General features: G+C 26.7%; 1 protein-coding gene across 1 annotated transcript in view; it reads left to right on the top strand.

The window, feature by feature from the left end:
- The first annotated feature begins 358 nt into the window (after positions 1-358).
- LOC113367033 (facilitated trehalose transporter Tret1-2 homolog) overlaps positions 359-13,310 on the top strand; it is a 38,617-nt gene continuing 25,665 nt past the window's right edge. Inside the window, exon 1 of the mRNA XM_026608663.1 lies at positions 359-514. The gene's annotated coding sequence lies outside the window, so the exon portion shown is untranslated. The remainder of the gene's footprint in view (positions 515-13,310) is intronic.

Below are 13,310 nucleotides of genomic sequence, written 5' to 3' on the forward strand. Positions count from 1 at the left end.
TCAAAAACCATAAATCAATTATAATTATAACGATGGTCATATTTAAAGGTGAAGTTGTAGTGTTTAAATGCTGCCGCCATCTTTTTGTTTATGTTAACGCTATTTACGTACGTCATCCTTGCAAATTGAAAAATGTTGATAAACCGGTCCTCAATGAGAGATAGTAGAAGCTACAAGATATTGATATCTTGATTATATGTTGTAAGTCCGTACATGTGTTGGTTTCGAGTAAAATAAAATCTAAGGTAGATTATCTCGTTTGCTATATTCAGTATTCTGTATTCTGATATTCTGATATTCCGATATTCATATCGGTGGCGCCTTATTGACAGTTGTTAGTGGCCACTCGACTCGCATCTCGCGTGCACTATAAAGTCGTATGTACAGTTCGAAAGTTATTTAGAAGAATTAAACGAGATTTGCAAGATATTACAAATCTGTTAGAATAAACACCTTTAACAGACAATGAGTTTTGTGTCATAACAGTGGTTTCCTGTCATATATACATAACAAGGTAAGCATATTTTATTCATTCTCATTTTTACACTTAAAAGGATATCTATGTACTTTTATTGTTGCTTTTCTATATATCAAATACCAAGTTTTAAATGTATTCAGTAAAAAATTAAAACAAGTGTCGATAGCATTCTTTAATATGCCTTCGAACATTTTTCATCGTTATTCAACGTTAATTTTGAATTACGATGAATATGCCGTTGATGTGCTATTTCTATTGTTTAAAACACCGTTTTTTTGTTTCTTTTATTTATTATGTGTGGATAAATTATTGGTTCTAATATATTTGTGTTATTGTTGAATCTTATAGTACAAATTAATTTGTTTTAATCGTTTTTTAAAGAAACTAATTCTTAATATCTACCGTTAAATTTAATGGTTTGTTAAAATATATTTAAGAGTTATGAAATTAATGGTGTATTTAGTATCAACTAAGTTTTAGTATTAATTTGAATGAAAATCCTGATTTTTCTAAGAACAGTGAACTACAAAATTATTTTTATGTATTATGTTTTATGAAATTATTCGAAAAATTATTTATTTAATAGTACATTCATTCAATTTCATTTATTTCATTCTACATTTCGTTTCTCCTTTTTGAGGAACTTCCAAACTAAAAATTTTGATATTAAAAATATAATTTTTAGGGACTGTACAATTTCATTTTTAGTGAATATTTAAACTGTAAAAAAAAGTTTTATAGTTTCTACATCTACAAGTAGTAATATATTGAACAAATTTGTTTTTTAAAACAGTTCAGAGAATTAAACATAAATAATAATTGGTATCCATAAAAACTTTAATTTTAAATTAATTTTTAATATCTACTATTAAATTTAATGGTTCGTGAAAATATATATTAGAGTTATCAAATTAATGGTATATTCAGTATCAGCTAAGTTTTAGTATAAATTCGAATGAAAATCCTGATTTTGCTAAGAACTAAAAGTCTTCTTTTTCTTTCGAAAAATTATATATTTAATTTGACATTCATTTAATTTCATCTATTTCATTCCTGGTTTCAAATTTTTGGGATGACCCCTTTTTGAGGAATTTTATAACTAACAAGTTTTATATTAAGAATATAATTTTTAGTGACTTTACAATTTAATTTTTAGTGAATATTTAAATTTAAAAAAATGGGTTAATAGTTTCTACATAGAATACGAATAAAGTTTCTACGTAGAATGTATTAAACAAATATGTTTTTATTTTTTTCAGAATAGTTCAGAGAATTGAAACATAAATAATGATTGGTATCATAAAAACTATAATTTTTTATTAATTTTTCCTGTCGGTTTATCCTGAACTGAAAAAATCATGTACCTAATACGGTCATTTTTAATTGTTTATTAAAATAAATTTAATTTTACTGTATTTTAGAGGCACCAAACTATTAAAATGCATACTCATAATAAAAGATTTTACCTCAAAATGTAAGTTTAGAGAGTTGAAAAAAATTGGTTGTTATGAAATAGTCTTATCCACAAAAAATTGAAATATACAGATTTTATGCTTTATAAACAAATAGTAACATTTAGTATTTTATACAATGTCATATATTATCAATTACTTTAAAATTACTCACATAATACTTTTAAAATTTATTTAAAAATATATTATTTTATAGTTTATCAACTTTAACTAAAAAATTAAAAAATATAAAATATTGTGCAAAAATTTTAGATGCATACTCAAAATGCTAAAACTTTTTTAAATAAAATATTTTAGTTCAAATTGTTCATTTACAGAGTTGAAGTAATTTAGTTATTAAAAAAGAATCTTATTTACAAAATTAAAATATGTGTCATTTAAAACCAAGAATCCACTAATATTTAGCACTTTTTATAATGTAATATATTTTCAAATACTTTACAATAATTTACAAAATCTAAACTAATTTACTTCTTTATGATTGAAGTTAATATTTTTGTCGATAGTTGCAATTATAAAATTTATTGAATTTTTTGTTATATTAGTAAATATTATTAATTAATAAATTTCATGGATAATTAAACACACTTAATAAACTACGAATACGTAAAATACCATAACAAATGATAGTATACTGAATCGTAATATTATTTTAAAATATTTATATACAGCTCCCTTCTAAAATATTAGAAATTTTAAATTTATTACTACATCAATTTTAATAATTTTAAATTAATATTAGCAAATTAAATTTTATTATTAACTTCCCGTAGGGCCGAAAATCGAAAATGAAAATTTTTGCATATCTTTACGTTTTGAAGGTTTCTGAACATTTTGGCATACCCCAAAAAAATGGATTTGTGCGTGTTTTGTAGTCCGCATTTTTTCGTCCACGTTTTCGGGCGCACGGATCAGCCGATTTGAATCATTCAAAAAACATTCAATCCCTATAGATAGGGAGATGTGCTGATTAGTTTTTAGCAGAGGCAGGTCCAGCCGTTACGGAGATACGGAGCAAAGAGTGCAAAAAAGACGATTCGAGTTTTTGATAGAACGAAGTATCCATTTTAATGATCTAAAAACATTCAATTTGTAATTATTGGGAGAAGATGTGAATAGTTTTTGGCAAAGACGTTAAGCCGTTTTGGAGATACCGAGCTAATTGTACAAAAAATGACTGTTTTTGAGAGAACTAAGCGTCAGAGTTAAATGATTCAAAAAACTTTCTACTTGTTTTACCAAAATAATTGCTTTTGGAAAAAAAAATTTTGTTGCACACTTTTTTTAATTTTTTTTTTCAAAAGAAATTTTTAGATATTATAAGAGCAATGGAAGTTTCTGATTAATTATAAGTAGATCCAATGATGCTGTGGATGATGGATTAATAGCAAACATCTAAGTTTGTAAAATAATTAATAATGTTAATAAAACATTATTTTCGCCAAAATTTTCAACCAAATCCTGTCATACAAATATATTTCAATAATCACCAAAAACGTTAGAATACTGTGGACAGAACACTATTAACATAATTTAATTCAGGTGATGATAATTCAATGATTTTTTTAGTAATTCAGTATTTAATGATTATACAAAAACTCTAGAAAATATATTTCAATTTACTCTTCAACAAAGTATGCTATTTTTAATCCTTTTTTTGTTGAGAAGCGGGCTTCAGGTTACTGCTTTTTAGTAAACCAGTACTTAGTGTTTATACAAAAACTCTAGAAAATATATTTTAATTTAATATTAAACAAATTTTGTTATTTTTGGTCCTTTTTTGATAAGAACAGTGCTTCAGGTTTCTAGCATAGAAATATCAATGTAACCTGACCTGCGATTAATTAATAAAATACTTACAATTACTTTATTAGATTTGCTAAAAATCGTTTAGTGAATGATCTACTAATTTTATTTAATTGCTGAAATATAATTATCAACTTCGTGAAGGATGATTTTTTTTAGTAAAGCGGTATTTAGGAAGGAAGGATGATTTTTTTGTAAAGCTGTATCTACTGTTCATACAAAATCTCTAGAAAATATATTTCAATTTAGTATTCAATTATTTTTGCTATTTTTAATCTTTTTTTGTTAAGAAGAGGGCTTCAGGTTTCTGGCATAGGAATACAAATGTAACCTCACTTGCGATTAATTAATAAAATACTGACGATTACTTTATTAGATCTACTGAAAATCGTTTAGTGGATGATTTACTGATTTTATTTAATTACTGAAATATTTTATTTAACTTCCCGAAGGAGAAGTTGAAGTTTTTGTCAGATTTGCTAGCTTTAGATTTTTTAGACGTTTTAAGTCATTCTGAATCGTTTTACGCGAAAAATTAAGAGAAGTATGTATGATGTGTTAATATGGGTCAAAGTTTGACCTTTTAGCAAAGTTTTCTCAAAAATAGGTGCACTGATTTTAAAAATTGAAAATTCATTTGATAAAACTCGAATTGCACGACGATAGGCCATGCTGTTTTTCATAATTAGTAGATTAGTGCAATTTTTGTCAACTTTTTCGTTAAATATCCTAAACAGATTTTGAAAATTCAAAAAGTTTTCGAAAGGTATCAGTTGGAAATCGTGCTGATTAGTGAATTTGCAAAGTTCACCCGAGCCATGTCTTGGTAATTAATTATTGAAATTTTTTGGTGATTTTAATTAAACTTTGCATAGTGATAAAGTTCATGATCTAAACCAGGGCTTCTCAAACTATGGGTCTCGAACCCAAATGGGGTCGCGTAGACAAATTCTGGGGTAGCGAGGTGTTAACGCTTCATTCCCAACCCTGGTATAATTATTATATTTTATTATCTCCATGCAGGATAGCGACAATAAACCTTCATCCCTTTCATTGTTACGCATCCTGTCCCAAAATCGGTAATCATATCAGTAATCCATTTTTCCTAGAATTTTTATCACCTGTCCCTAACTATATCATCCTATCATCCTTATATTTCCAAGAAATTCGCACTACCAGGTTGATAAATTCGGTTGATAAATGTAATAACCACTGATTGGTTCCAAAATTGTAATGGGGTGTCCTTAATTCCACAAAATGGGCCAATCAGAAAAATATATAAAATTATAAAATCTATATAATTTAGTATCAACTTAAATTTCATATAGTTAAGATCAGTCGTAAATTAACATTCAAATCCATAACATCTAATTCAAACCTCAACTATCTAACCATCTATAATTCTTATTATTTCAAATACAATAATTACAGTTATTCATCATCTTTTATTTATCATCTTTTATTTTTATTATTCAAACGGTCTGATATAGCCAACACCTAAATATATCTGGTCCTTCGACAAAGTGCAAGTGTTCAATAGAGTTCGGCAGCATCCAGATAGATCACGAACTTCTTAAACACTTTGAACCTATCTCAACAAATACTTTTTTGGCCATTCAAACCGAATTGTCAATATTTACTAAACACGAGGGTTTTTAGGAAAGGACAAAGTTTAAGAAGCCCTGATCTAAACGAACACCTTAAAGTATTATAGGTCAACGAAATGTGGTTTATTTATAAAAATTCATTAAATCTTGTATGGAATAATAGGACACATCCTTAAGACATAAATTGTTTATCTCAATTCTAATTGATTAAGTCGTTTAACTACAAATATCGGAAAGTTTCTGCAACTTATGTTCAGTCATATGATACATACATTTAATTTTATTTATTTTCTTTAATACTTTCTTAACTATTATACGCAAATTATGTTTTTAAGTTGTGATATGTATGTTCCATCACAAAATATTGAAATAAAGCGGAAAGTTTTGATGATGTATAGGGAATATAGATGATATAGAAAATTATCCAATATACAAAATTCATAATATATACAATACAATTTTTTTAAAAATTTAATTGATTTCTGAAATTGCGGGCCAACAATATTTGAATTTATTTCAGCAAGAAGGTAATTTTGAGAAAATAAATGTATATTTTGTATATTGTTTTTTTAATTTTGTAATTTTATAAAGAAAGCTTTATAGAGTTATCATTTGCTGGCATCGATCTAGTATGATATTTATGTTCATAACTTTTTTTTATAAATAACTAACAAGTGTTTACTTTTAATTGCAAAATTAAAGTATCAATATACGAAAAATACTTATTTCCTATTTACTTTCTCAGAAGTACTATTTTGCTGAAACGGAATGATTTCAAATATTGTTTGCTCGCAATTTTTGCTTAGCAACCAAGATGATTTAAGATGAGTAACAAATTTTATTATATCAGCTTAACTGGACGAAAATATTAGATTTTTACTAGAAATTGTACCAGACACACGATGACTTTTTATTACTTAATCTTCAACTGTGATAATAATTACAGAAAGATTATATTGTAACATTATATCTAATGTTTATTTAATTTGTCAAAAGTATGGATTATTTTAAAAGCTATTGTCTGTATCGTACATGCCTATAATTATATTTACATTTAGCAAATGTTTTTACATATTTTTTAACATTCAAGTTTTTATTACTATGACTTTAAAAAAACAAGTGTAGTCTTAGTAAATTACTGAAACTTCCAGTTTTGTAAGCAAGTATATATTTATTGAAAGAATTGTAGCTTGAAATCCGCAAAAAATCAGAAAATTATAAAAAACAATTTTTGCCAATTTATAAAATACATATGAAATATTTGAAATTAAATGATGCTTTATAATTACATATTTTAATTTTTTTAAGAATACTTGTTAAACTGAATTTTATTTTAATAATTTTTAAAACATTTAAATCTCGGAATGTTTTAATTTTTTTAATAAATCTAAAAAAAAATTTTTCTGAAAATAAAAAAAATAAAATCAACAAAATATGGAATTATTACTTAAAATATTAAAATAGTGTAGTAAAAATAGTATAGATTTGAATATTTATAATAATCCCACATAACCTAAAAATTAAACCAAAATGCATGCATGTTATCAAAAAATACAGACCTACATATAATATCCGGCAATTATATAAGCAACTTTTCCAAATGTTTTTTTAATGCCTCATCAAGAGCCCGTTTTTTTAATATTTTTTCCCGAAAATTTGACCTGCTTTTATCAACAGATATTTTAGATATATATATATATGTATCTATTTATATATATATATATATATATATATATATCTTCTAATTTAATTACAGAAAAAATATATAAATTCAATTTGTCTAAGGTAGGCCTATGTCAGAATGATCAGAATGTCTTGAAAATTCAGCTTTGGAATTTTTTGCGATATATATAACTTACTCTACAGGAAGTAAATATAATTAAACGTATAAAAACAATTATTTAGATCACCGCAGTCAATATAAATAATATTGTAAAGATCCTTGAATAAAATAAGTATTATAAATTTTTTTATATCACTATAAAAGTGATTTTAATTTCAAGATTATCTTTGAATCCAGTGCAATAAATATACCATTAATAACGTTGCATAAACATTTTTAGAAATATTAATCATAACTTGTCATCAATTCTAAGATGAATCTTAATTGACTACTTTTGAAGTTAATTGTCTATAATGATTGATTATTTTGCAAGAATTGTGGCTTTTAATTTTCAAAATATATTTCTTATACTTATACTGTCTTGCATATTTTATAAAAAGCTCCATGCATGTTCTTTCTTGTTTTAAGAAACTGTCAAGACAGATTTTAATGGTTTTGAATAATGAATGATACGTAAATATATAACTAAATAGTTATGAGTCGGTTTGTTTGATAACTTTTATGCTTAGTTCTTCTTGTATTGTTTACCAGCTCCTTAATTAGTTACAAGTTTATGGCCGAATTACGCCCAACAGAATCTTTAACCCTTTACTCTCGAATTAAATTTGGAGATAAGCATCGTGCTACTCGGAATTAATTTCTGTCGATAGAGCAGAAGTTTTGGACGTATAAACAAGATTTAGCAAATACTTTGTGAACTTATATTAAAGTTAGTATGCTGAATGAATGAATATATGCTGGTGGTGGCTGAGAATGAACAAACACAACAAGTTAAAACATTTAGATATGAAAAATAGTAGGTGAACATATTTTTTGAAGTCAAAACCGGGACGGCAATTTTTAGTTACGTTAAACTTGTTGATCTTAAAATAAATACTGTTTAAGGATACATTGGAACAGTTTTTTTGATGATTTTTTTTAAATCAGAATTGCGGACTTTAAATAAGAACTTTATGAATCGATTACTTGTTATGCTCTTTTATTACTTATGATGTTATATCTGATCTACAATATGTTTTTTTTGCTTTTGGGCCTTGCATAAAGTACTATCAAATTCTCTTCATAATGAACCTGAAAAAATGACTATTTCTTCGTTAGTTTTCATAATTTTTGTTAATTTTCGTGATATTGAGATTGAAATTTCAAATTTATTAGTATGAGAGGTTATTTTGAATCCGCCTTTGGAATTTTGTATTAGGCAATTTCGTAATCATTCGTAACGTATTGTATTTATATAAGCATACTCATTGCATTATCGTATATCAGTTGTAACTTCATTATCAAGTAATTGCGACAATTTAATTTCATTCTATACTTTTTGAAAACCCGGGACAATCCGGGACAAAAGATCTCAGCAAAAAAGCACACATATTGCTCTCAGCAAAACCCGGGACACAAGGTGGAAATCCGGAACTGTACCGTCTAAACCGGAACGTATGGTCGCCTTAAAAATAGGCGAAACTGATTTGACCAAACACAAAATCACACAAACTTAACTGATGATTTAGTAGAAAATCACTAAAACAATTATAAATTCAACTGTTATTCAGGTATTTCTTCTACTACTGCGTTTTCGATTAGCTCTGAGCAATCAGCGATGAAAAAACTGACATGTTGTGACTGGATAAATTAATATTGATCTCAGTAATTTTCTTCCTTAATAATTAAATGATTTAAATTGAAGAAATTATTTGTTTTATTGAAATATTTTAAATATGATATTGACATCGTGTACAACAACTATTTTCAAGCCACATAGGCAGAAAGTTGGAAAAGAATCAATATATTGTCTTTCTTCTGTAAATTTTGAAATTTGGTCAAAAACATTTTGTATTCCCTGCGTGTGTTATCAACCTTACGTCTCATCAAAACGATGCTAATTTTATTACAAATCGAGAGCTTTAAATTAAAATTTTGTAAAGAATACAACTTGATTGCATTTTCCTGAATCCCGGTCTTCTAGGACGTCTGACGAGTGAAGGCCGCCGACATAACTCCGTTGTTGATCAAAACACTACAGATCTCTAAGAAATTATGTATGTAAATCTTATAATAGCACAGTTATATATATATATATATATATATATATATATATATTATATATATATATATATATATATATATATATATATATATTTACATAAATTAATTTATGCAATAGATCTCATGTAGAAAAAATCTAAATACGTCAAAACATATTTATTTATTCCACAAATAAAGCATAAAGATTTTATATTCCAAGAATCGAGAACGTGTTAATGCACGCTCTTATTTATATTCAATATTGTATTTATAAATATCAAGGGAAAGATCTGAATATTGAATCTCATTTTTAAATATTCCAAAAATTTTGAAATGCTGAGTTCTTGAAATTCGTTCACTAAATGTTGATCCCAACAAATCAATTTATAACGAGTTTAAATGATACTCAAATTTAAAATAAAAAATAATATATATAAATACAGTCTGGAGCATAGCTCTGTACCGATCGAAGACATGGACTTTAAGAAAATCCGACAAGAACTATCTGGAGAGTTTTGAAATCTGGTGCTAGAGGCAAAAGTCCTGAGAAGAGTGGACGAAGAAAGGACTCTACTGAGCACGATCCTGAAAAGAAAAAGAAACTGAATCGAGCCCATTCTGCAAAAAGAGTGCCTCCTACACGACGTCATCAAAGGCAAAATAGAAGGACTGTAAGGATTGTGAAGAAGAAGAATGCAGATGGTTGACATTCGCGAGAAGAGGGAATACAGAAAACTAAAAGGCGAAGCAGAGGACCAGGAAGCATGGAAGCAGAAGTTTGGAAAGAAACATTCATAAAAATGAATACAAAGTAATTACTGGTCATTTATTAATAGTAATAAAACAGTAATGGAGATAATAAAAAACAGAGGGGAAAAAATCATTGATTTTGTGGTGCTGTCACACCATGGGCCTGCCATCGGACACACTACTATATATACACACTACAAAAAATAACATATAGCAAACAAACAACTATCTGCCTATGTTCAGTAAAACTCCCAGTTAATTCATCACTGTATAAATATATTTTTTTGCTGGTTTTCAAACATTTATCACCTCGTTTTCTTACTCTATAGGCGAGGTAAAAAGAGACTATCTTTAATTTTAAAAGAAAATTTCGAAATAATGCAAAATATAGATAAATTTTATGGGTAGATTTTTGACAGAGATAATACGGTGTATAACCTTGATCTGGTATTTTATCAGTAATATTCATCAACAGAGTTGGAATATTTATTTATTTAATTTATCTCTTGTAAAATTGTTATTTTTCAACTTAATTTCACTTTATTATGTAACTTTATTTTTTATTTACAACATTTTAATGTTTACATGGTAAAGGTTTAGTTGGTCCTTTTTACCCCACCCACGCGTAAGTTTTTAGACAGAATATAACGGTCCATCTATTGGTCCTAGTGATCTAGTGATCTTACGGTTTAGATATTTCTGTAAAGAAAACATATAAAGTATTATACATCGTTAGAGAGGTCTCAAAAATCTTAGTTTTTTTCCCATATATCGCAACTTCGAATTCCGCACGGTGTGGCTTACAGGCAAGTTGCTATTGATAAATTCCAATTTTTAAATGGGCCACCCTTTATAAAAAACTGTTGAATCTATTTAAAAGAGTAATACACCTAATAAAATTATTAAATAACTTATACTTAAAAATTATGTTAAGGTCTCGTAAACTAAGCAACTATAATCACAAGCAAAAAAACAATAACGAAACTAAATACTTTTATTATGGATTTTCAAACGTTATAGTTTATCTATTGATAGCAAAGTCGTGATAATCAAGCCGATGGCTTGATGGTTATTCATGTTTTTTTTCTACTTTTAAATATTGTTGTTGTTAAAATTTTTTTAACCTTACTTGTTTTTGAGATATGGTAGACCTTTTCACCCTTTAAGCTCGTCTCTACCTTATATATAATATTGCGATTCGATATTTGTCGCAGAGAATTAAATTACCACTAACTAAGAATAGTTTCTTAATAGCTTTTTTGATGGAAAACAAACTAATTATTTAACTGAATATAAATTATAGAAGTTTTAAAGGAAATAATGGGTATTCGCACAGAACTGTTAAGATGTAATTAAATTACTATAAACAATGATTAACAGTAGATAAACATCATCAAGGTTGTTCACTTAAGTTCAATTCTAGTTTGCTAGCACCAACAGCCATCAATGGCAGCAACACCATTAAACTTTAGCTGTAGTTTGATAGAAATAATATAGTAAAATTTTAGAGAATTTTCAAATAGATCGGCTGTAGACCTCAAATAGTGTCCATAGGTCCAAGTTAAGTGAGCATAGTCTTAGGGGCATGGATATCGTCTATGTGTCCATCACACTTTACAAGTATGAAAAAATTTCTTCACAAAGAGAAAGAATACCCTTTAGGTTGCCCTAAAACTTTGCAGTGAAAAAATGATTTTTGAATGCTATGAACAATTCTGCTTGCTATTCAAATGATAATAAGAAAAAGGAAAAATTTCTGACAAAATTTCTCAAGGTAAAATATTCCAATAATTCCGCAGCAACTTCTCTATCAATAGAACAATAAGCAGTTTCTATCTGATACAATTAATATACAATAATCAAAACTTATCTCGCGTGATTTGGTCCGATAAAGCTCAACAAGAAAATTTCCACATATTTTTCATAAAAAATCAAAGAGATCTTTATCGTTTGTGAATTAATGGGAGTTTTTGATGTGCCGAAAAATGTGTTATCAAAAGAATTAATTTCAATGTCAAGTTCGTCTTTTATTGAACAATTTTTCAGAAATTTTGACGATTCTCAAACTTTGTTCATCAATTACAGGATATTTGTTCTCTATTGCACTTTTTAACATGCAAAGAAAATAAAAATGAGTAAGTTTTTTTTTTAATATTCAAATAAATTAAAATGATAATGAATATTTTTAATTTTACGTTTTTTTAATTACTATTAATAATACAAATCAATATGTTCTACTTGAGACTGTTGTACTACTAAAAAAATCTGAGTTTTTACACAATTCAGAGCTTGATATTAATGACTAAAAATTGTTTACTTAGAAAAATTAAACAATCTTAGTTTATAGGTATAGTTTATATTCAGAAAATAATAATTTTTGAAGAACGGTAAAATAAAAATGGTAATTTCATGGTAAATCAAGCTATTCCTTATTATCAAGTGAAGGTTCTGACAATTTTTCTTAATTTTGTTTAATTATTATCTATTAATTATTTGCTTAATTTTGAATTAGACAAATTTCCTTGTTCTTTCTATTTGTCATAGATAAACTGTTCTTTAATTTTTGAAATTACAACTACTGAGTAGTTTTTCCAACATGCCCTTTTAGTATACAATGTCCCTTTTCGGCCGACTATTGTAAATTCATCAAATTTAATAAATGTCCTTAACTGGACAGTTGTAAATAAAAGAGATAATAAAAAAAAAATTGAAATGTTATTTAGGCTGTTTCCCCCAAGGCGCAATGTCATATAACATTAGCTATTTATATAAATATATTCAAATAAAAATGTAGTTCGAAACTGATTGAAAATCACTGATATGAAAGAACAAGTTATAGTTGTTGTTATGTGTAAAAAAATTAACATATAATCTTCTTAAATATAAAAAATTGACCCGGATCAGAATCTAACCATTAATTTCTGTAAGATGATTTTAGTCTTGAATTCTCTTGAGGTACTTCTTCAATAATGGTAATTTGCAATTGCAATAAAAAGTCAATACATAAATGAAAAACGGATTCACGACAAAGCGTCATCTATAAAAAAATTGCGGACATGATAAAAAAGATTAGTGACCTTTCAGACTGTTGATATGCGGATACGATTTCGATGGATTCTTCTTGAAAGTTTTTTGAACTGTTGCTTTACGAATGAACTTTAATTATTATTTTTAATATTGGTAAAATATGCAATGAATAACATAGTTTTGAACATAATAAACAATTGAGGTAGGTACAAGATCATTTATAAGAACACTATATTCTCATTGTGAAAACTTTTCATATTTTCTAATAACATGCTGTATTATTTTATATCTACTTTATCTATGAT

Source organism: Ctenocephalides felis, unplaced genomic scaffold (genome assembly GCF_003426905.1).
Source record: "Ctenocephalides felis isolate EL2017-DRISC unplaced genomic scaffold, ASM342690v1 CF-g0.4_SCAFFOLD_01170, whole genome shotgun sequence".
Classification (NCBI taxonomy): Eukaryota; Metazoa; Arthropoda; class Insecta; order Siphonaptera; family Pulicidae; genus Ctenocephalides; species Ctenocephalides felis.